This window comes from Hemicordylus capensis, chromosome 2 (assembly GCF_027244095.1).
Source record: "Hemicordylus capensis ecotype Gifberg chromosome 2, rHemCap1.1.pri, whole genome shotgun sequence".
In the NCBI taxonomy this organism is placed as follows: domain Eukaryota; kingdom Metazoa; phylum Chordata; class Lepidosauria; order Squamata; family Cordylidae; genus Hemicordylus; species Hemicordylus capensis.
The window spans coordinates 424,733,826-424,759,166 of NC_069658.1; the positions used below are offsets into that span (position 1 = coordinate 424,733,826).

Genomic DNA, 25,341 nt, shown 5'->3' on the forward strand with positions numbered 1-25,341 from the left:
CCTCCTTGCAAGGCTGCTGTCAGAGTTCCCAGTGCATCAGCCTCCTTTTGTGCTTTTGCCTTGTTATACAACCCACCCCCGGCTGACTGGAACATGGGTTCCTTTGTTGGGGAGCAGTCCACACTCGTGGATCTGCGTGCGTGCGCCTGAGCTGCAGCTCTGGGGCTGTGAAATAAGATGGTGAGCCATCCATTTCTTATCCACGCTCCGGGGAAAAGCATGCAAGACTCCCAGTGCAGACTGCCTGCACCACGAGTGATGACTTAGGAACATAGGAAGCTGCCATATACTGAGTCAGACCATTGGTCTATCTAGCTCAGTCTTGTCTTCACAGACTGGCAGCAGCTTCTCCAGGGTTGCAGGCAGGAATCTCTCTCAGCCCTATCTTGGAGATGCTGCCAGGGAGGGAACTTGGAACCTTCTGCTCTTCCCAGAGCGGCTCCATCCCCTGAGGGGAAGATCTTGCAGTGCTCACACATCAAGTCTCCCATTCAGATGCAACCAGGGCAGACCCTGCTTAGCTATGGGGACAAGTCATGCTTGCTCCCACAAGACCAGCTCTCCTCTCCTTAGCACAATCAATATTCGGGTGCAGTCACTTCAGCCTCACATTCAACACGCAGTGGCCAAGGGTCGTTATTTCTGGATGCACAACTTAGTTATTTCTCTATAATTTTGCAGTAAAGCAGGACACCGAATAAAACCAGATATAATGCCTGCATCTGGATACCATCTAAGAAATACAATCTAAACATGTAAAGGCAACAGCAAAATGCTACAGAAATAATGGCAGAAGTAAAACCTGCCTAATACCTCAATTGTGAAAGAGTCTCTGAATTAAAACAACTTGGTAGTAGATGGAGTTCAGTAGTAGGAGTGGCACAGGCTTGATGGATCTCCCAAGCTAGCAAATTTCCTTGATGCCAGCGCTACCACAGAAAAGGCCTGATCCTGTATGTGGGTGGGTGCCCCATGGTTACATGATATCAGATTGGCTGGTACAACAGACACAAGGCCTCTTCAATGGACACACTGTGGAACACACTCCTTGTGCATGCAGACCTGACAGGCTTCCTCCACCTCTCTCTTTAGATGGCTCTTGAAGATTTTTTAACAAGTTTCTAACGTCTGGTTGATCTGCTGTTCTAATGGCACACTAAGGCCTACTTCTATTAAATTGTTGTTTTATGAATTTTAATCCTGCTTTGTAGCATTTTGTACCGTTTACATTGTTTGATGTTGTCTGTGTAAGCTGCTTTGATTGGCTGACATCCAGACTCATGCTGTGCTGGTGTTACGGAAGAGGCATGAGTTTCATCTATCTCTCCTTTCCTCTGAAGTCCACTGCGCCTCCAGAAAATATAGCACAGCCCTCAGGAACATATTTTTGGGAAGCACAGCGGACTTCAGAAGCAAGGGGAGATCCATGAAAATCTTCCCTCTTCCATAGCACCAGTGCGGATTTGGCAGCGCCAGTGCTGCATTAGTCCAGATGTCAGCCATTGTTTTTCCCTCCAAAAAAGTGGGATAGATAGTTTCGCTGCTGCTACTACTCCTAACAATAATATACGCACACACTGGGACAGTTCAGATAATCTAAAAAACCCAACACCGGCTGAACCCTCCCCTCCTTCCCCTTCCATCACCTTACCTCATCAGCTCCAGAACACTGCCGTGCCTTGTACAACCTTAAACCACAGCTCAGGCCCAGTTCAGACACAACAGGAAACTGGAGGTCCCTTCACCTCTGGTTTCCTAACCCAAATGTCTGAATTTGGCCGTTGAGGTTTGGAAACCTTTGGTCAGAGAGGAGTTTTGCTAACGCAAATTTAATTTCTGCAGTGCCAGTGGCACATTCGAATGCTGGCACTGCAGTTTGGGCCCCATGGCACCAGAGTTGAGGGAGGAAGCTCCTCCCTCACTCCAGCCCTATTGGCTACGTGGGCTGTCCTTCAGGAAAGAAGGAAGTCCGCAAAGACCGCTGCCCTGATTCTCTGCAGTCTTGCTGACTGCAGAGAGGCAGCTCTCCCCAATATCCACATGTGGACAGGAAAATGGGGGGAGGGTGCACGAAACCATGGGTCACTCCATTGTTACATCTGAACTGGGCCTCTGTGTGTCATTTCAGTCCAGGAGCAGTGGCTTGATTGCCATTTATGGTAGAGAGCAAGATAGGAAATCTTTAGGAGCTCAAGATAGCATCCATGGTATTAGCCCGTTGTTATTCTAATAAAAATGGCCTTATAAGGTACTTAAGATATACTAGGCTAGTTCAAACAACCATGAACTAGGCACAACAAGTGTCCTACCCAGCTTTGGGAGCTGTGTGCACTCCAGTTGTTTTATTGTGTGCAAGTAAACATCTAGGGAGGAGCAGGTGCGGGGAGTGGTTGTCTGTGAGGCTCCTGCTGGGTAGGAGGGCTTTTCCTCCTATCTCATTAAGCAACTGGGTGCAGCTGCTAGGTAGGATGGAGTGGATCCCTCCTACTCAGGGCAAGGCTCCCACACAATCACTTCCACTGCCTCCTTCCTCACACACAATCAAAAATCGGGAGCACGCATAACTTCCAAGGCTGAGAAGGACACTTCTACGAATTAACGCTCATGAAAACTAGCCTATTATTATTACTAGCACAAGGCCATTCAGTGAGCGTGGCTGAGCAGATATTTGAACCCAGATCTCCCTGGCTGAAAGCCAACATGCTAATCACTACACCACACATCCCTCTTCATGCGTGCTAAGACCAACCAATTTTCAAGTTTACCCCGGCCAATTCTAGCACATCGAAGTGAAGGCTAGAACATCAGTATTACTGAATTTTATTGTTTTATCTTATTGTTAACCGCCTGGGGTCTTAGGATGAAGGGCAGTATATAAATATAAATAAATCAAGATATTCTACATTATATTGATAGATGTGTTTATTCTGTATTATTTATTTATTTATTTATTTATTTACACAGTCAGACAGGTGTTATTGACTGGTTTGTTTTATCCAGACATCGAGTCCTTCCCAAGGACCTGGGATGGCTGAATTGTATTATCAGTGTTGTTGCTGTTGTTATAGATATTGTCGCAGGATATAGGCTGTTCCCAGTAAAGTTGCTTTTTGTAATTGGCTGATGGTGATTTCTGTGGCCCCTATGGTGTTGAGGTGCTCTTCAAGGTCTTTTGGAACTGCACCCAGGGCGCCAATTACCACTGGGATTATTTTGGTCTTCTTCTGCCACAGTCTTTCAATTTCAATATCTTTGTATTTTGGGATTTTTTCTATTTCTTTTTCTATTCTGCTATCCCCTGGTATTGCTATGTTGATTATTTTAACTTGTTTTTCTTTCTTCTCGACTACAGTTATATCTGGTGTATTGTGTGGCAGATGCTTGTCTGTTTGTAGTCGGAAGTCCCATAATATTTTTGCATCTTCATTTTCTACAACTTTTTCAAATGTATGGTCCCACCAATGTTTGGCTACAGGTAGTTTGTATTTTTTGCAGATGTTCCAGTGTATCATCCCTGCTATTTTGTCATGCCTTTGTTTGTAGTCAGTCTGTGCGATCTTTCTACAACAGCTAATTAGGTGGTCCACTGTTTCATCTGCTTCTTTACAAAGGCGGCACTTGCTGTTTGTTGTGGGTTTTTTGACTTTTGCTCTTATTGCATTTGTTCGTAGTGCCTGTTCTTGTGCAGCCAGTATTAAACCCTCTGTTTCTTTCTTCAAGTTGTCATTCTTAAGCCATTGCTAGGTCTTGATGTCTGATTTTCCACTTATATTGTTGCACCCCTAAAGATGGTGACAGATACAAAGTCTCCAGCTTTAACCATTATGTTCTCTGCACCTTTATGGAACTGGGAATAGAGCCTAGGGATATAGTACGTGGCTCCCTCATCTCCTGCTGTAATTGGTCAAGAATAACTGCAACTCTCATCTTAAGTCTCCTTTGTGGTCCTATGCAATTTTGTCATTGACTGAAGACAAAAGAATCCATCTACTGGATACTTTCATTCTTGTGTGATTGATTGATTGGTTGGTTGATTTTGTTTGTTTGTTTATCATATGTATATAGTGCCTGATCTCTCTCTCTCTAGGCAGTGCATCCTAAAAACAGAATAAAAACAATTAAAACACTTTCACAGAGTAAAACAGTTAAACAGTTAAAAATTAGTTTTAATTAAAGCCTGAGAAAACAGGTACATCTTAGGGTCTTTTAAAAAGCAATCAAAGATGGAGAAGCCCTTATTTGGACAGGGAGTAGATTCCAAAGTCCTGGGCAGCCACAGAGAAGGCCAGGTCCCAAGTCGTCACCAGACAAGCCAGCAGCAACCATAACAGTAATTTATTTTTCTATGTTAACCACTTGGAGAACTTTGGTTGAAGAGTGGTATATAAATATCTGTCATTGTTGTCATCATAGTAGTAGTCGTAGTCGTAGTCAAACCTCCTTCATTCAATCACCTTCTCTTTTTTTCCCCTCCTCCAGATCTTTTGCTTCATTAATCACCGTGGGATCTGAGCCTTCTGCTGTTGCTGGGGCATCTTGTGCTCACTCCATCACATCTGTAGTTGATTATAAACTGGTCCTGGGCACAACCATTGGCACATCTGCCAGGTCAACGTGTTCCACGGAAAATTCAGTTATATTTATAGAGTTGTGCGTGGATGGCGCAATCTTTCAAGGGTGGGCACATGAGAGCCAGATGTTCTGGAAATGAGGCATCTTGTACAAATCCAGAACAATAGCAGGCAAACATGGCTGTCAACAGTCTCCAAGGAGTTGTGGTAGCTTACTTCTGCAACAAACTTGTCTGCTTTGTTGCCTCTATTTTAGGAGCAAAGTGGACGAGTTGGTTGCTGGGGGGGTGGGGAGAGAGCGAGAGAGCACTGAGGCCGGTGGGTGAAACTGCCACTACTGGATGCAGTGGTCCACACTGCCTCACTGACCTACAATACCAAACAATGGTATGCCCCCCAAAGAGAGGTCAATAGGCAGGAAGAGGGACAGTGTTGAAGCCAGTTAGGTGGTGGCAGGGCATCTGGGGGAGGCAGGGACAGAGCTGGTAAGGGGAAAATGTTAAGGGATGTCACAGTGCCAGAGGAGGCAAGGCAAGGTGGTGAAAGCAGGTAGATGGGATGATGCCCGCAGTGGGAACCTGATATGGGCAGTTGTGGTAGATTACTGTACTCGCAGTCTGCCTTCACTGTCCAATGGTGCACTTGCCACCTGAGGCTGTCACCAAACCTTGCCTTATGGGGGAGCCGCCCCTGACTAGAAGAAACAATGGCTGGTATACAGAGCAAGGATTCTCTGGTGCAGCAAGAGAGCAGCCTAACAGAACCTCCCAAATAACTGCACTGGTTACCCAGAAAGCCCTCTTACCCAGAAAGCCCTCTGTGCCACGGAAAAATATGTCCCCAAGGGCTGCAAAAACGTCAGGGACATATTTTCAGGTGGCACAGAGGACATCCTGGGGAAGGGGAGGGCATCAAAAATTGCTTCTTCCCTGCTGCACCAGTGCAGTTATTTGGGAAGTTCTGTTAGGCTGCTCTCTCGCTGCTCCAGTGCATCCTTATTCTGTATGTCAGCCAACATATCTACTTAATTCCGTGCAAAATATTGTTCCTGAGAAACTTCAAGAATCTATACTGAACCACATGTGTAATATCTGAGTTATTTAAATAGTTATTTAAATATACATCTTCTTTATTAAACTAAAGGCTTTTCAAATATCATTACTGAGTTGTCTCCAGAAGTCTGGGGTGAGGAGGGAGGAGAATCAACTCTCTTTAACAGATGATGCAGAATGACTTGATCTAGTATAGAAATCTGGAATACATAAGTTTTATTGTTTAGTTCTTGTTTATTTGAAACATTAGGAAAGCTCTTCTTTCCATTTGGGTGTACATCCTATTTGTTTTTCAAATGTGTATATGATTTGAAATATGAGCAAACTTTTGAATTATAAATATCGCAACAAGGCTACTAATAATAATCTATATCTTATTTCCAAGCTCCAGTCTAGCATGTAGATGACCTTTTGCGGTGCTTACACTTTATGTTTCACACTTGCCCTTGATCCAGACCTTGTGAGCTAGTGTTCATCCCATTGAACAATTTTCCTGACTTCATTCTTCATTTCTTGCTCCTTGAAATTAGCTCTCCATTTACAAAACTGTAATTACTACTTTACACAAAGAACCATGGAATTCGGGTGAGGTATCAAACCATTCCAAATAGTATGTGTAATAGTATTAATATTACACATACTATTCAGAATAATAAAGATCACACAGGATCATCTCACCATGGGGGGCGGGGTGGAATCTGGCCTAAATCATCACACATTTAGGGATAAGTGCCTTACATGGAAGGGCTTGCCCAGCTCTGGAGATGGGAGCATTTCAAATTCCTGTAATTTTCATTTGTGCTGTAAAATGTGGGTACTGAATTCGCTGTGGACTTTAGAGCTGGGTGCAGTTCTGAGTATCTACGGGGGGGGGGGGCTCCATGGTAGTGAATCATGTGTCCCGCAGCAGTTGAGCTCTCTCAGAGAAGGAAGAAACCTGCTATGGTGGAAGTACTCCAGGAAAGTAATTGTGAGCTTGGGTAGCTGACTTTCTGACTGAGGGGCTCATCTCCCTTATAAGTCCATGAAGGATCACTTCCCAAGACCCACCCTTCCATTAACACATTAGCCCTATTCTCATGTCATTTTCAGCACTCAAACGAGTTTACAGTGTGCATAAGTACAGATCTGTACACAGGCACAGTTATTCACACATTATGTTGGACACAGGTTACAGCTGTATATTCCTGTAGGAAGCTGCCATATATCGAGTCAGACCATTGGTCCATCTACCTCAGTATTGTCTACACAGACTGGCAGCAGCTTCTCCAGGTTTACGGGCAGCAATCTTTCTCAGCCCTATCTGGAGATGCTGCCAGGGAGGGAACTTGGAACCTTCTGCAGATGCTCTTCCCAGAGCAGCCCCAACTCCTGAGGGGAATATACAATGCTCATATGCAGTCTCCAATTCAAATGTAAACCAGCCCCTGCTTAGCAAAGTGGACAATTCATGCTCATTACCTCAAGAGCAACTCTCCTCAACATGTTAAGTTGAACACAGGTACAGCAGTACACTTCCTATCTGTATCCTGTATTTCAGGGGCCTGTACCCAGGTTCACTTTTAAAATGAGCACAGGTACAGTCATTCAGTGTGGTATAGTGTGGTTAGAGTGCTGGACTAGAACCAGGAAGACCCAAGTTCAAATTCCCATTCAGCCATGAGACTTGCTGGGTGACTCTGGGCCAGTCACTTCTCTCTCAGCCTAACCTACTTCACAGGGTTGTTGTGAGGAGAAACTTAAGTATGTAGTACATCACTCTGAGCTCCTTGGAGGAAGAGCGGGATATAAAATGTAAATAATAATAATAATAATAATAATAATAATAATAATAATAATAATGCAGTTCCAGGAGACCTTGAAGAGCACCTCAACACCATAGGGGCCACAGAAATCACCATCAGCCAATTACAAAAAGCAGCTTTACTGGGAACAGCCTATATCCTGCGACGATATCTATAACAACAGCAACAACATTGACAATAAAATCCAGCCATCCCAGGTCCTTGGGAAGGACTCCATGTCTGGATAAAACAAACCAGTCAATAACACCTGTCTGACTGTGTAAATAAATAAATAATAATAATAATAGTAATAGTAATAATAATAATAAATTCACACAAGAACATGTTTGAGTGTACAGACATCTGTACACTCATACAACACAATGTCCAAATAGGGTTCTTGTTCCAGGCTCTTCACTGCCTGGCTGTATATGCTGCAGTAAGGCCAGCATCAGGGGTTGTTGGTATTGTTGGGCACATGCTGAGGGGCCCACTGCCAATCCCTGAGATCATGGCTGTGCCCATCATCACCTTCCTGGAGTGGCAGCAGAGCAACTCTCTCTGAGCCCTCCCAGGTAGGAGGAGGCGGCACGTGGTGGAGGGCAGTTTGCTGAGAGTCTCCTGAAACCTGGAGCCGAGCCTGCATTACTGTCTACATCGGAGTAGACAACTGTAAGGCCTGCAGCCTGTATAAAGCCTGAGGGCTCTTCCTCCAGAGCACAGACTGTATCCACCCTACCAACAGGGCCAGCATCAGGTCCCTGCTGGTCCCCACTGCTGGTCCCTGAGACTATGGCCATATTCGCAAGTAACATGAAACTGGAGGTAAAGGGACTTGCGGTTTCAAAAACTGTATGTCTGAATGCGGGCAACCGCAGTTTTGCCCCAAAATGGACCCGTAGTTTCCCTCCCCATACAGAGATTTGTACCTTTGGTCTGTAGTGAGGTCTGCTGCCTGGACTTCCGAGTTCTGCGGTGCCAGCATTACAATGCTGGCACCGCAGTCTGGTTGCTTTGCGACCAGAGTTGAGGGAGGAAGCTATTGGCTGCTGGGGCTGTCCTTCAATAAATAAGTCCCCCCCCCCATCACTGCAGTCAGCCTGTTCCCCCTCCTTGCTGCAGTCAGTGAAACTGCAGAGAGGGAGCTCTCCTGAACGTCCTAATTTGGATGGGGGGAGGGGTGCAGAACCGCGGGTCCATTGGACCTGTGGGTCTGTATTACATCCGAAGGCAGCCAAAGTCTGGGTCCATAGCCTTCATGTGCTGGTGGCATAGTTGCTCTTCCAGGGCTACCCAAGTAGGGGGCCAATGAAGGGTAGTTTGCTGAGAGGCTCCTGAAACCTGGAGCTGCCCCTGGGCTACTGTCTGCATTGGGGTAGACAACTGTACAACTGTAAGGCCTGCAGCCTGTATGAAGCCTGAGGGCTCTTCCTCCTACCAGCAGGGCCAGTATAGTTGGGCAGCATATAGAGCCCACAGCCCTCAAGAGGGCCCAGTGCTGATTCCTGAGACCCCTTCTGTGCCCACAGCCTTTGTGCAGTGGTGATGGAGTGACTGCTTCTGAGCTCACTGAGGTAGGAGGAGGAGGCCCATGGGAGACAGTTGGCTAAGGGCCCCCTGAAAGCTGGAGCCGGCCCTGTGCTGCAGTCATTTACTCTGCCATCACTCTGTCTTCCACTGAGTTGAGACCCGAGAGAATGATGGTTCTTGAAGATGGACTAGAAAAACATAGCACGTCGTCAACAGTTCATGACAAATCCCAGAAGCTGCAGGCTATGTAGTTACAGGCTGCATACTGCCTGGTGCTTTAGTGTTCACACACAGGCATGGCTGTGCATGTTCACTAGAGACAAGACGTATCCATTCCCTGCTCAGAGATTTAACTGCTAGGGTCTGAGAAAGCGACCTGAACCTTGAAGAATGACGACACTGGCAAATCACCCTAACAGCATTTTGACAAGGACTCTCTAAAAGGCAAACACAGGGACAAGGAAGGACCAGAAGATGGGGATGCAGGATGTCCATGTGAACGGAGCCATTGCCTACAGAGAGCCTCTCTCACGCTTTGACTTCAAGGTGTGTGGTATGGGGCCGGAGATAGGTGCAACCTCCTTTAAGTGAGGTTGATCAAATCTCCTTGCACAGGCGTGTAACCCCAGCCTTTTTGGCGATGATCTAGAAGCAGCTGGGAGTAGCTGTTTTCACAAGGACAGTGTGTGCTGAGGAAAGGGCACGTCTTCCTCTCCTTACACTCTAAAGAAACAGGCCTCCAAGACTTTCTCCGACCTACAGCTGCAGCCTATATTAATTTATAAACTACTCAAGGCTAAATTTATCAACAGGAGCAATTATGACATTGCTGAGTAACCTTCGGGAGGAGCCTTAGTTGGCTTCTTTGCTTCAGGGGTGGCTGTGACTTAGATGAACACAATCTCCTTCCCCTGACCTTGTCTTTCTCCAGCAGTAGCACAGCAGCAGTTAGGACCAAACATGTATATCCTATATCTGTACTATTTTGATGGAGTAAAACGCACCTGGAGGTAACACTCACCTTTCCAAGGACCAGTGAATGGTCCGGGAACAAGGAGCCAGCGTGGTGTAGTGGTTAGAGTGCTGTTGGACTAGGACCGGGGAGATCCGAGTTCAAATCCCCATTCAGCCATGAGACTTGCTGGGTGACTCTGGGCCAGTCACTTCTCTCTCTGCCTAACCTACTTCACAGGTTGTTGTGAGGAGAAACTCAAGTATGTAGTACACCGCTCTGGGCTCCTTGGAGGAAGAGCGGGATATAAATGTAAAATAATAACAACAACAACAACACTGCTACGTCACTATCCACCCACAGTACAGTACCTCCAGTGACTGTTGCTGGTGTCTATCTTATGTTTCTTTTCAGATTGTGAGCACTTCGGGGACAGGGAACCATCTTATTTATTTATTTGTTATTTATCTATGTAAACTGCTTTGGAAACATTTGTTGGAAAACGGTATATAAATATTTGTTGTTGTTATTTGTTGTTACTGAAGCCAGTACAGGTCGGGAATCCTTTATCCGGACTTCTGAAATCCGGAAAGCTCCAAAATCCGGACACCACGCGCAGAGAGAGAGAAAGAGAGAGAGAGAGAGAATGCTTGTAGCTTCAACCTCCTCCAGTTTGCAGGAGTGATACAGCCCTTAATTCCTCAGCTCATTAGCGATCCTTATCTCTTCCCCTCAGACTTTGCTGCCTTTTGTTTACTGCCTCTCAAGCTTCACTTCCAGCAGGAGGGAAGAGGAAAGAAGGTTTGTTTTTTTAAAAAGGTATATATACATAAGAGTTTAGGAGATAACAGGGGCACACAGATGAGTACAGATCTAGCAGAATAAACACGAACAAACAGGAATAGATGAGAAGAGAAAGAGAGAAACGCTGGCTTCAGCAACTGAGAAGAGCTCTCCTTCAGGGCAGAGCCAGGCCAGTTTTGTGAATGGGATCACACTGCCACTCACACGCTTCTCAAGCTGGTCTGAGAGAGGGGAAGGAGGGGTATAGTACAGTATATTAAATAAAACCTTTTAAAAAAACAACCAGTAACCTTTTATGCCCAAGATATCTCATTTATGAAAATATTCCGAAATCCAGAAAAATCCAAAATCCGGAATACCTCTAGTCCCAAGCAGTCCAGATAAAGGATTCTCGACCTGTATAGAGCTGATCAGGTCTGCACTGACTGTGGTCGGTCAGCCCTATTTTTATCTTATGCTTTTAGCATATTGATGTTTAAAATAGGTTCTTAGACAGTATTTTAAGTCAATTAAATTGAAAAAAAATTAGTCATCTGGGTGTGAGATTGCCAGGAGCCCCAGTGAAGAGCAGGAAGATGAAACTGAAAGCAAAAGCTCCTCTCTGATCACCCTGCTTTTAGATGCTCTTTATGTTCATAAGTGTTTTGACAGGTGCTATTTCTTTATTGGCGAGCATCACAGGTTGAAGGTGCATTTCTTGTTTACACATAAAGTAGAGCCAATAATTTGCTTGCCATGATTTACAGAAAGGATGGCATAGATCCCAACTAGCTGAAGCATTTCCAGACAGCAGGCTTTACCATAAGTTTACTGCGAGGCTTTACTGAGAGTTGGAAGTTGCCCCCCAAAAACCAATGCAAAAAGTGGATTTTTTTACCCCGGATATAAATTGGGCTATGCTCTAATGCGTAATGAAAAACTTGAATCATGTGTGAAGTGCTCCCCGATAGCTCGCAGGAACTTTGGGGTAAATTTGGTTGATATGTGAACACACAACCCTCCATTCTGGAGGAGATCCGAACTAAAAGCCCTGTGTAAAAAAGCTCCTGTCTGGGAATCCAGGTTCACATTCACAGACATCCTTGCTCTTCCAGAATTTTTATGGGAACATGATGTCCCGAGCTTAGAGCCAGCCTAGGCATGATGCAGGAGGCGATCAGGATTCTACCCTTTAAAACACACACACACAAACACAAACACACACACACACACACACACACACACACACACACTTTCAAAACAGCTGTGTGGGGCTGCTAATTTCATTGGAGAAATAATGCTGGAGAGGCAGTGCTTAACCCTTTCTTTTAATACCATTTCCTCAAACTCAGTCCCATTCTGCCTCCACTCCAGAGCTGCTATTAGCCCGGAAGGGTTTTTGGGGGCAGGGGGGAGATATGCCTGACACCTACCCACAGATCCCATCCCATGGAGTATATGCATAATTTTGACTGTGTGGGAGGAAAAGATTAAACACCCCTTCTCCAGAACTGCATCCCCAATCAAATTAGCAGCACTTTGATGTTTCTTTGTTTATTGTTTTACCCCTGGTGGCGCAGTGGTAAAACTGCTGCCCTGTAACCAGAAGGTTACAAGTTCGATCCTGACCAGGGGCTCAAGGTTGACTCAGCCTTCCATCCTTCCGAGGTCGGTAAAATGAGTACCCAGAATGTTGGGGGGCAATATGCTAAATCATTGTAAACCGCTTAGACAGCTCCGGCTATAGAGCGGTATATAAATGTAAGTGCTATTGCTATTGCTATTGACAGAAATCCTGGTTGTGAATCTTTTGCATGACATAGAAATGTGCTATATTAAAGAAGAGTATTATGGCCTTAAAAATCTGGGAGACTATACATCGCTTATGATTGAAGCCCCTGCTAACTGAGCAAACAGGCACCATTTAAAGGGGTGTTTCTCATATTTGGTGGGGAGAGAGCAACTTCCCCTATTCAGCACCAACACAGCATCCTTCCAGTGGTTGTTGCTGGTGCCTATCTTATATTTCTTTTTAGATTGTGAGCCCATTCCGGACAGTTAACCATCTTGTTTATGTACGATATTATTTATTTTTATGTAAACCACTTTGAGCTTGTTGAAAAGCAGTGTATAAATAGTAGTAGTAATAATAATACTATTGACTAATGAAATAGTCAGAGACTTAGGGCCAGACAACAGGATGCAGAAGATCTGTGATCAGATTCCAGCTCACCCATCTGCCCACCTTCTTGCCCTTTATGTTAAAGCCACTACAGAGGGCTGCTAGACTCATAAGGTAAGCGGTGCTGCAAAGCGACGGGTGTGGGGGGCAGCTGCTAAACCTTTCCCCTGTACTTTTTGCCTGATTTAGATTGCTCCCACCAAAAATTGTTATCCTCATTATTATTATTTTTAACTGACTGTGGCTGCTCTGGGAATCTGCATATTGGCTGAGGAAGAGTGGGGTGTAAATTGTAATGAAAAATAAATAATAGATTGATGGTGGGGGGTGGTATTAAACTCTTTCTATGCTTTGCTGTTTTCCCAATCAGAATTGTGCATAGGACTGAGTTGCACAAGTGCTTAACCTTGGCATGATTGTACCACACAGTGGGATGTTCAAAATGGCTACTTTATTGGCTTAGGGATGACTGACGGGGATATTAGACTTAAAGCTTGTTTAAGGTCCGAACTGGTTTGGCGCCGCAGGGAGGGGAGCAGCAAGCGGGATCTTTAGAAAAGAGGAGACCAGGCCCTTACCTGCTCTCTGCACCACATGCAGCTTCCTGATGCAGTGCTGCTTGTTCCAAGAACCCGTGCATGGTGCCAGCATGCACATTGTATCGGCACATGCGCAGGCACCATTTGCATGGTCAGGAACACCATGCTGGCCATGCAAATGGCACCCATGCATGCACAGCTGCCATGTGTGTACTGGCACCATGAACAGGTTCTTGGAATGACTGCTGCAGCAGGAGGAAGTTGCATGCGGCATGGAGAGCAGGTAAGGACCTGCTCTCCATTTATTTATTTGTTTGTTTGTTTGCTTACATTTTATATCCCGCTGTTCCTCTAAGGAGCCCAGAGCAGTGTACTACATACTTAGGGTTCTCCTTACAACAGTCCTGTGAAGTAAGTTAGGCTGAGAGAGAAGTGACTGGCCCAGGGTCACCCAGCTAGTCTCATGGCTGAATGGGGGTTTGAACCCGGGTCTCCCCGGTCCTAGTCCAGCACTCTAACCACTACACCACGCTGGCTCTATCTTTTCAAAGGCAGCACTCGCTGCTCCCCTCCCCACGGCACCGAACGAGTGCACAAACTGAGGTTCATGCACATCCCTAACAGGGAATTTATCTGGTGAGAGATGATTGACAGAAGGCAGAGTGCTCAACTCCAGGCCTGAGGGCTGCCCTTCTAAAGAGCCACGCACTGCAACAGAGCCTGAGGGAGGCAGGGCCCAGACACATCAAAGGGCTCCATTGGAGCTGGAACTTCCATTGGACCAACCTGCTCCCCTGGAGCTCACCTTGTGAGCTCCCTTGGGATATAAAGAGATGGCACTTATAACAGGGGTATGCACACTAGGATCACATCCCCAGTCACATCCCTGGACATCAACATGCTTGGTGGGCACATTTGATTTGGGTGAAAAAGTGAGATGTGGGGCTTCCACACAGGGGCGTAACAAGGCTGGAGTGGGCCCAGAGACAAATTTTTAAACTGGGCCCCTCGCTGATACACACACACACACAGACACACACACACACTTCACAATATATAGTCATGTGACTTGCCTCTGGGGGCCCCCTTGAGGCGTGGGGGCCCCCAGGCAGCCGCCTCCCCTTGCCTAATAGTAGTTACGCCCCTGCTTCCACACCTGGACTCCTTCAACCCGGAGAAGACTATCGAGGAGGAGGAGGAGGAGGAGGAGGAGGAGGAGGAGGAGGAGGAACACATCTCCGGCCAATACCCCTGGCCCCAGCAAAAGCCCTCTAGTTTCATTAAACCTTGAGAAGTCAGAGTTTGTTGCCTCTCCGTCCATCAACCTCTCAGAGGATCCTGGTGCCTCCCAGCAGGGAGCCTCCTGGGACCCCAGGAGCAGAGGCCATGCTGTACCAGAGCCAAGCTCCAGCTCTGGAGGTGGAGTGCTTGCTTGGCTGCCCAGGGCTGCCCTCCCAATGTGTCTGTTCAGGAGGAGGGGTAGACCAGTTGGGATTGGGGCCAGCCTGAGAACCAGGAAATGCCAGAGCTCCTGGCTGCTATGTAACTCCTCCATCCATTTGGAGCTAGCCTTAGCTGGGTCAACAGCTCCTTCTTTGAGCTCTGCCTCCATTGGTTGCCTTGCTGCACCCAAGTGCAGCAATCCTTCGGCCGGAACATGCCCCTAGTTTGCTGGCAATGTTCACTTTTATCCTAGGTCTGGGGAATAAATTGGTTTGAAGAAAATGGAGAGTGAGAAAGAGAGAATGAGTTGCCTCACTGAAAAAAATTGTTCTACAAAATGGGTGGGGAAACAGCCCTCTTTATCACACACGTGTATATAGAGATGGGGGGGAACACATTTTGACACATTTCCTCCAAGCCCAATCAAAACACACAGAGAAGGAAGATGGAGATGTTTACCCCACCTTCTCTAATATACTCTCCCAGGCCAGGCTCACAAGGTGCAATGGAAGATATGAATGGTTGCGTACAGAGATGGGCAGTATCTAAAATAAAAGTAGTTAAAATACATATTTTCAATACTTTTGTATTTTGTATCTAAAATACTTTTCATAAAAATATTTTGTATCTAAAATACATATGTTTGGGTATTTTGTATTTTTAAAATACATTGTCAAAAGCAAAATACATCTCAGCCAATCTTTGCTTTGTTTTCTTGCTTCAGGAGCTGACTGTCCCTGTGAGTAAAATGGAAAATGAGGGGTGAAGGTAGCATGGGAGTCCATGGTGGCGGGGGTGGGGTGGGGGTGGAGAAGCAGCAGCTTCCCCACCCCCAGAATTTGGATGGAAGAGAATTCCCTACCTCACAACTTGCTTGCTTGCTTGAAAGTTTCTCTGTCCCTCTAGCCACAGTGATGCAACCAGAAACCTGACCTGACCTGACCTGAAGAGGCTGAAGTTCTTCTGGTCCAGTCTCTGTGTAAATTTGCAACTTGCCTAAGGCTTAGGCAAATTTCCATTTCTTTCCTCTCTGTAAAGCAAAGATTCAGCAGCATACACTCACTCTCTCTCTGCCGTTTACCTTCAGAGAGCTTTGTGCGCAGATTGCTGGAGGACATGCAGAGTGCTTAGCTGGCTTTCCAGGTTACCTGGCTGTGGTGGGAGTGGGACATACTGAGGTGATTCTCACAGTCCCAGAGAGCAGGTGGGGAGGGCACGGGAGTGAAGGCTGCTTTTAACTCACCTCCCCCCACCCGGGGCCTTCGGCACACCTCAGCACACCTCCTGCATGTCCAGACAAGCAGTGCTGCACAGGGGAGTACAGAGTGACATGCAACTGGAACTGATTATTACAGCCACCAAATATCCCACAATGCACAGTGCTCTGTACATTGGAGGGTTCCCTCATCTCTGTGTCTCCTCAGGCTGTATGCAGCCCAAGAAGACACACAATACCCGGCAGCGGGGTTAAGGGTGTGCTCGCACCCTTAACCTTGGCTAACAGCCAGATTTAGTAAGGGGGTCGGTCTGCACAGAAGCATCCGTGAGCTGCCCTAGCCTGGGTTAGGCTGGTCGGTCATGAGAACAGCCTCAGGGTCACTGTGGGACACACAGAACAATACAGAAAATCAAGCAACCATGCTTGCTTAGACTGGATTAAAAGCTTCTAAAATTTTAAAAGGCATCTTTATCCTCACAATAGCCTGAAAGTTGATCACATTGAGGGAGGGGGAAGAGAGAGCGAGAGAGAGTGCACACAGGAGCAGAAGACTCCATGTACAGTACCCCAGATTTGTTGTCCCCCCATTATATCCTCACAACAATCCTTTGAGGTAGGAGAAACATAGCAAACATACAGGTGAAACTCGGAAAATTAGAATATCGTGCAAAAGTCCATTAATTTCAGTAATGCAAATTAAAAGGTGAAACTGATATATGAGACAGACGCATTACATGCAAAGCGAGATAAGTCAAACCTTAATTTGTTATAATTGTGATGATCATGGCGTACAGCTCATGAAAACCCCAAATCCACAATCCCAGAAAATTAGAATATTACATGGAACCAAGAAGACAAGGATTGAAGAATAGAACAATATCGGACCTCTGAAAAGTATAAGCATGCATATGTATTCAGTGCTTGGTTTGGGCCCCTTTTGCAGCAATTACTGCCTCAATGCGGCGTGGCATGGATGCTATCAGCCTGTGGCACTGATGAGGTGTTATGGAAGACCAGGATGCTTCATTAGCGGCCTTCAGCTCTTCTGCATTGTTTGGTCTCATGTCTCTCATCCTTCTCTTGGCAATGCCCCATAGATTCTCTATGGGGTCAGGTCAGGCGAGTTTGCTGGCCAATCAAGCACAGTACACTGTATACTTTTCAGAGGTCCAATATTGTTCTATTCTTCAGTCCTTGTCTTCTTGGTTCCATGTAATATTCTAATTTTCTGGGATTGTGGATTTGGGGTTTTCATGAGCTGTACGCCATGATCATCACGATTATAACAAATTAAGGCTTGACTTATCTCGCTTTGCATGTAATGCGTCTGTCTCATATATCAGTTTCACCTTTTAATTTGCATTACTGAAATTAATGGACTTTTGCACGATATTCTAATTTTCCGAGTTTCACCTGTAGAAAGAAACAGGGTATTATGTTGTTTTGGAACTTTTGATCTGATTGAGTTTTGGAACTTGTGATCTTTAAAAAGCTGGAAATACTCCAGTTTTTGCAGAACAAATCCAAGCACAGTGGTATGTTGGATGGGCATCCCATTGTCCTATGGCTATTTTTTTAAAAGATATAATACAAGGCTTCCAGTGGCATCTGGTGGGCCACTGTGTGAAACAGGATGCTGGACTAGATGGGCCTTGGGCCTGATCCAGCAGGGCTGTTCTTATGTTCTTAAGTCTAAACATCAACTGGTCCCATAAAACAGTTATTTTCCCTTGCTGGGATGATTCACAGCCCCAGAAAGCACAACTTTAGTGATTTAATCTTTGAAAAACATGTATTGATTAGAGGAAATGGAAACAAGCTGGGATAAGTAATGAACATCTCAAATTTGTTTCCTTTTTTCAGGTCCTATATTTTGTATTTTAAAACGTATTTTAAAATACTATTTTGTATTTTGATTGTTGTTTACCAATTTTTTTTTTTGTATTTTGTATCTAAAATACATTTGCTCAGGTATTTTGTATCTAGAATATTTCAAAGAAGTATTTTGCCCATCTCTGGCTGGGTAGAAGGGATGCAGCTGTCTTGACCCTTTCAGGACAAGCGGCAGGTTCCCTCTCCTACACAACTAAGCATAGGACAGGAGCCATGGCTTCCTCCTGCATCTGTGGTCTCTGTAGTTCAGGGCTGCACCACTTTGGCCCACCAGCTCTTTTTTGTCTACAGCTCCCATAATTCCCAGCCACAGTGACCAATAGTTAGGGATGATGGGAGTTGTAGTCCAACATCTGCAGAAGGGATGAAGTTGTGCAGCCTGCCTGAGCTGAATTTCCCCAGGAAGGGAGGCCTTCTCCTTTGAGAGCCCTTGACATAACAATCTCACTGATAGCTGCGTCTCTTAAAGCCCACAAAGCCGTTCATCAAAATGACTTCCAACTGTGTCAGAATGGCAAGTGTTCCTTGGCCAGTTTGCCACAGGAACTTGCCATTCCTGTTTCCAGAAAGTGCCTAAGTGAGGAGGTTCTAGTGGAAACCAAGCTGCCTAACAGTCTCTTCAGCCATGCCTGATGGCGCAAAGGGTAACAGGAAGGAGCCCAACCCCTGATCCATCCTCCCCACCACATAAACCATTCACAGGAGTTCGCTGCTACTGCTGCTGGGGTACTCAAATGAACCGGAGACCTGTCTGACCTCACAGTCAGGTTTAAAAATACATTTCCTTTGCAAGAGCTGCAGACACTTGGCCCAGCTGAGCCATATATCAGGGTGAGATGTCTTCTAATATTAGAAATAACTGTGATTTAAGGAGAGGAGGAGGGTACTTGTGTAGGTGAGAAACAAGGGGTTGTCTGCAGAGGACAGGAATCTGAGGGTGCTAGAGAGGATTATTTGCTGGGGCGGAGGTTGATCTTACTTTGCTTTTGTAAGATTTTGAGCCCCAAATGTATCAGTTACCTGCTTATGTCTGCATATCAAGCTTCTGTTAAAATATAGCTACAGAGATCTGTTGAAAACTGTGATGGCAACTGTGATGGTCGCCCTTCACTTGCAACCCTTTACTTTCTTCTTCTTCTTTGTGCTACTTCTCCATTTCCCTTGTCTCTCTCTGCCACCACCTTAAAAAAAATTACTCCTTTTTTTCCTTTAGTAGCAAGTAATGACTTAAGCATAGCCACGTAATGGCTCAGTAGGGAATTAACTTGCCTAGGGAGCAAGAGGTTGCTGGTTTGAATCCCGGCTGGTATGGCAAACACCTATATCGGACAGCAGCAAAATAGGAAGATGCTAAAAGGCATCATCTCATACTGCGTGAGAGGAGGCAATGGTAAACCCCTCCTGTATTCTACCAAAGAAAACCACAGGGCTCTGTGGGCGCCAGGAGTCGACACCAACTCGACTGCACAACTAATGACATAAAGTGTGAGAATTAACCACACAAAGATCCAGGACTGAATAAGGAGGTTTAAAAGTTATTTATTTTTTAAAAGGTTGTTCTTCTTTAGGTTCCAGTTAATATATAACTCTTTTTAGCACGCCTTATTTCTCCCTTTCTCACAATATAAATGTTTCTGGGATATATCCTTGGGCTGCAGTTCTAAACACACAACAGTTACTTGGGAATAAGCCCCACTGAGTTCACTGAGGCTTTAAAACTGGTATAGAATTGGGTTGTGAGGCTGAAATTCTGTGCAACATTTACTTGAGAGTAAGTCCTGCTGAGTCCTGTTGTATTCTGTCCAGTATATTTTATGTTGTGTTGTTTAGAAGTTCTCTGGTACATACTTCTGAGTAAACATACATAGGATTCTGATGAGGAGATGCAAATTCTACCCCACCCCTCTCTCTTTCTCTCTTACACACACACACACACACACACACACACACACACACACACACACAGAGTGACCCAAAGGCTTTTGATGAAAGGCAGAAAATGCAAATGATTAGCATATGAAGAGCCCCTGGTGGCGCAGTGGTAAAACTGCCACCCTGTAACCAGAAGGTTACAAGTTCGATCCTGACCAGGGGCTCAAGGTTGACTCAGCCTTCCATCCTTCCGAGGTCGGTAAAATGAGTACCCAGAATGTTGGGGGGCAATATGCTAAAATCATTGTAAACTGCTTAGAGAGCTTCGGCTATAGAGCGGTATATAAATGTAAGTGCTATTGCTATATGGAAGTATGTGCTAGACAGAGTTTATGCCAAGTAAACTTATGTTTGTTTTTAAACATCAACTTCCTGCTTCCTTCCCTCTCCATGTGCTGAATAGAGTAGGCAAGGGTTCTAAGCCAAGGGTACTCCAGATGTTACTGAACTAAAACTCCCATCATACCCAGCCACAATAAATTGTAGCTGGGGATGATGGCAGTTGTAGTTTAGCAACATCTAGAGCGCCACCAGTTGGAACCCCTGGAGCAGGTTGATTAGATTCTCTCAGAGATTGGACGCAGTGCAGCCTAGTCTGTTTGCTGTGGCAATTGGATAGAATAGCTGCTTATCAGCTATTCTTACTTTTGATTGGTTGTGGGCATTTCAAGTTGATGCCCTTAGAACAACAAAAAAGATTCATCCTGATTGGCTATGGGGTATCAAGTATGATAATTAAGCAACTAGTTTATGTTTCCTGAGGCAAATGTTTTTCAAAAACACTAGGAAGCCCTCTAGCCACCTTTAGTGGTGCAGTGGGGAAATGCTTGACTAACAAGCAGAAAGTTGCCAGTTTAAATCCCCACTGCTACTATATCGGCAGCAGCGATAAAGGAAGATGCTGAAAGGCATCATCTCATACTGCGCAGGAGGAGGCAATGGTCAACCCCATCTGTATTCTTCCAAAGAAAACCGCAGGACTCTGTGGGCGCCAGGGGTCAAAATCAACCTGATGGCATGGCACCCTGTACCTTTACTTTAGGAAGCCCTCTGCTAGAAAGGACTATACATATCAACTCCTTCAGAAATCAAGATGTGGGGTTGGGATTGCACCACTTACCCTTACTGAGGAGCCTCCCCTGTTTTTTGATCAGCTCATTCTACCTTTCAGTTGCACGGAGCAAGTTGTCTGAATGATGACACCACAAGACAGTACAAATGGGCTTTTAGGCAACCATTGCAACCACTCCAAAAGCTTGTGTATTTCCAACCCTTTTGCCATGCCATAGGCTGCCACTGACAGAAGCAGGATGACATACAGCACTGTAACAACAGGTTTGTACACTACCTAGAGACTGATGTATGGGGTTGGCTGAAAACGTAATAAAATACATAAATCAGAATACAGGTAATGGGAGGGGGAACTAGGCACATTGCTGCCATTTTCCGCATATGTACAGGTGAAACTCGGAAAATTAGAATATCGTGCAAAAGTCCATTAATTTCAGTAATGCAAATTAAAAGGTGAAACTGATATATGAGACAGACGCATTACATGCAAAGCGAGATAAGTCAAGCCTTAATTTGTTATAATCGTGATGATCATGGCGTACAGCTCATGAAAACCCCAAATCCACAATCCCAGAAAATTAGAATATTACATGGAACCAAGAAGACAAGGATTGAAGAATAGAACAATATCGGACCTCTGAAAAGTATAAGCATGCATATGTATTCAGTACTTGGTTTGGGCCCCTTTTGCAGCAATTACTGCCTCAATGCGGCGTGGCATGGATGCTATCAGCCTGTGGCACTGATGAGGTATTATGGAAGACCAGGATGCTTCATTAGCGGCCTTCAGCAATTCTGCATTGTTTGGTCTCATGTCTCTCATCCTTCTCTCGGCAATGCCCCATAGCTTCTCTATGGGGTCAGGTCAGGCGAGTTTGCTGGCCAATCAAGCACAGTACACTGTATACTTTTCAGAGGTCTGATATTGTTCTGTTCTACAATCCTTGTCTTCTTGGTTCCATGTAATATTCTAATTTTCTGGGATTGTGGATTTGGGGTTTTCATGAGCTGTACGCCATGATCATCACGATTATAACAAATTAAGGCTTGACTTATCTCGCTTTGCATGTAATGCGTCTGTCTCATATATCAGTTTCACCTTTTAATTTGCATTACTGAAATTAATGGACTTTTGCACGATATTCTAATTTTCCGAGTTTCACCTGTATAATGGCACAGCGGGGAAATGACTTGACTAGCAAGCCAGAGGTTGCTGGTTCAAATTGCCGCTGGGATGTTTCCCAGACTATGGGAAACACCTGTATCGAGCTGCAGCAATATAGGAAGATGCTGAAAGGCATCATCTCATTCTGCGCGGGAGGAGGCAATGGTAAACCCCTCCTGTATTCTACCAAATAAAAACCACAGGGCTCTGTGGTCCCCAGGAGTCGACATCAACTCGACAGCACACTTTGAGGCGATTCTCGCGATCAGTAGAAAGCAGGCTAAGGGAGCAAGCCCGGTTTCCCTAAAGTGGATAACCTGCTTAAATACCCCTCCCCTTAGCCCAGGTTAGCGGAGCGAGCGCTTTGCTAACTCGGGTTTTCTGATCATGTTTTGCTGCGGTGCGGCTCCGCACCGCAGCAACAAATGAGGAGACCCCTGTTGGGAGGCTGCAAGCAGCCTCCCAGGCTTGGGGGGTCTCTCCAGGATGCCCCGCATGCTCGCACGAGGCATCCTGGAACTTCCAGGGCCCACTCAGCCTCTGATCCCCACGGCCCTGCCGGGTTCATGACAGAGCCGGCAGTCATCTGGGTGGTCAATCTGGCCGCCCAGGGCTGCAGCCTTGATCGTCTGCAGGGAAAGCAGGCTAAGCCCGCTCTCCCCGCAGAACCCCCTCCAGCGGGTCTCACTGATCGGGAGACTCACCTTATAACCTTTATAATACAAAGCTGTTTGGGCCTCACTGACTGACTCACTGACAAGAAACTCTCAGACCAAACCACAAGAAATAGGAACATCCCATTTTCGCAGGTAGGTCTCAGACCTTGCCCAGACTACCATAAAAATTCAAAACCCCGGGGGCAGGGGGTATCATTACTTCACCAGACAATCTGGGGAAACTCTCCTATTGGAAAGCATGGGATGTGAGACCTCACAGAGCAAGGAAAAGACTAGAGTAACAGCAAGATAAGACATTAATATGCTTGCAAAAACAAGCCCTCACTCATTTACTCACTGGCTGACATGGAACTCCCAGGCCAAACCACAAAAGATAGAAACATGCCGTTTTTCTCAGGTAGGTTCCAGACTTGACCCAGACTAAAAAAAATAATAATGAAATAAAATAAAATCCCTGCACTAAGGCTGCAATTCCACCCAGACCAAGGAGGAAATTGTCAGTTCAATTCTCGGACTTTAACTCATATTCCGAGGATGGTGACGGTTAAACACTGAGCCTCCCTCCCCAACGCCAGCCAACTCGAGAAGTGAAGTTACCTCTGAGCTTGCCTAGCCCCACTTTATAACACCGTTATGCATGCCCCCCTCTTATGCTGAAGAGCCCCAGGCACACCACACAGATATAGCAACTCCTAAGGGAGGGGCTCCTACACAAATACAAATATGACTAATATTTATATACTGCTGTTCAACAAAAGTTCCCAAAGCAGTTTACATAGATATAAATAAATAAAATCCTTCCTGTCCCCAAAGGGCTCACCATCGAAAAAAGAAACATAAGGTATACACCAACAACAGCCACTGGAGGGATGCTGTGCTAGGGATGGATAGGGCTACTTGCTCTTCCCCTGCTAAATAAAGAGAATCGCCACTTTTAAAAGGTGCCTCTTTGCTCAGTTAGCAGGGGGAAATTGCAAACAACACCACGACCTGCACCACCTCAAGAACTGCAGACACCACATGCAATCCCTGGGAGCCTACAGGAGATCTATGAGCTTGCCCAGCCCCAGGTTATAACACCTTGATGCATGCCCCCTGAAGAACCCCAGGCATATCACGCAGACTTGGCAATTCCTAAGGAAGGGGCTCCCACATCACCTGCACCATCCCAAGAGCTGCAGTTGCCACATGCAATCCATGGGGGTCTACTGGAGTCATATAAATCAGGAACACTCCATACTGAACTCACAGCAATACCAAGGAATGGGGACACATTCCCATCATAATCTCTACCACTACAAGATCAGCTGCTGCTCAGTGAACCCCCTGGAGCATCATCTCCAGAGCCAATCGCACCAGAAACCATCTGAGAGATTTCTCACTCTGCCCCCGAGGTCCCGTGCACTCAACTCATCATTTCCCAGGCTACCCTAACGGGAAGGTCTGCATTGGTCCCTGCTAATAAAATCATAGAATGATGCTCAAAAGACCAGCATGAGGTCTCCCTTCTGCCTTGGAATGTGGCAGGCTGGCACTCTATCTGCAAGGATGTCTTCATAGACTCCATAGACTTATGACATCTCTAGATACGATGTCATAATAGTGCAGGAAGCCCGGACACCCAAAGACCTAGTACTCAATGGCTTCTGTACACATTCATTAGGAACAGAAGCTGGTGTGGGAAGGGGCAGATCTAGAGGTAGACTGGGAGTGTTCGACTCCACTACCCTGCACGCAACTTCAGTAAGACTTTCCTCTTGTAAACCATATGCTATGGCTGTGACAATCCACTTCAGACAGTGTACCCTGTTAGTAATCAACATCTACCTACCTCTGCCGAGATGGAAATCCCCGGTCAGGAAACTGTGGTCTGAACTGGAAAGCTACCTAACTGACCTTCTTTCTACCTTCCCCAGTGCATAAACCGTGATAGGAGGTGATCTTAATGCTGGACTAGGCTCTGACAATGACAAGATATGCATGCTTTCTGTGCTGCCTGCCTAATCCCGAAACATGTATACTCCCCCTCTAATGCCACTCAAAGGATAAGAAGTCAAACTATGCAGGACTTTGCCTAGACCAAATGGCTAACAGACGTAATCTCTGCATCCTAAATGGCTCCCTCAAAAATGACCACCCCGCTGAATTCACCTTCTGGATTGGGACTAAAGTGAGTGTCATTGATTATCCAATTGTCTCTGGAAATCTGCTCCAATTGGCAGATCGCTTTGAGGCCATCCCCCAATTCAACAGTAACCACTTCCCAGTCACCAGGGGTGTTCACAAATCAAATTCTGAGGTCAACATGAATCCCAGAACCATCTTCTAATTGATTCTTCAAGAGCAGCCGGCTTGGCCAGTATCTCAACGATTCAAATGCCATTTTGAGGCCCGTTTTGCTGGGAAAATGGGCCTCAAAATGGTGCTTTTTTCTGGGGAGAGCTGGTCTACCAATTGGGGTCAGACTTGATGCGTCTGCCTGCCTCAGAGGGCTGGTCTGGGAAAACCAGTCCTCCAAGGTGGGCAGATGCGTGAAGTCCAGAGTGGA

General features: G+C 45.8%; 1 long non-coding RNA gene across 2 annotated transcripts in view; it reads right to left on the bottom strand.

Moving 5' to 3' along the window:
- Positions 1–2,923: 2,923 nt before the first annotated feature.
- Positions 2,924–25,341, bottom strand: part of LOC128348243 (uncharacterized) — a 49,147-nt gene continuing 26,729 nt past the window's right edge. For both annotated transcript variants that reach the window (XR_008318026.1, XR_008318025.1), the window contains 3 exons: positions 15,301–15,381; positions 9,959–10,176; positions 2,924–4,097 (listed from right to left, as the gene is read on the bottom strand). This is a non-coding gene — a long non-coding RNA (uncharacterized LOC128348243). The remainder of the gene's footprint in view (positions 4,098–9,958; positions 10,177–15,300; positions 15,382–25,341) is intronic.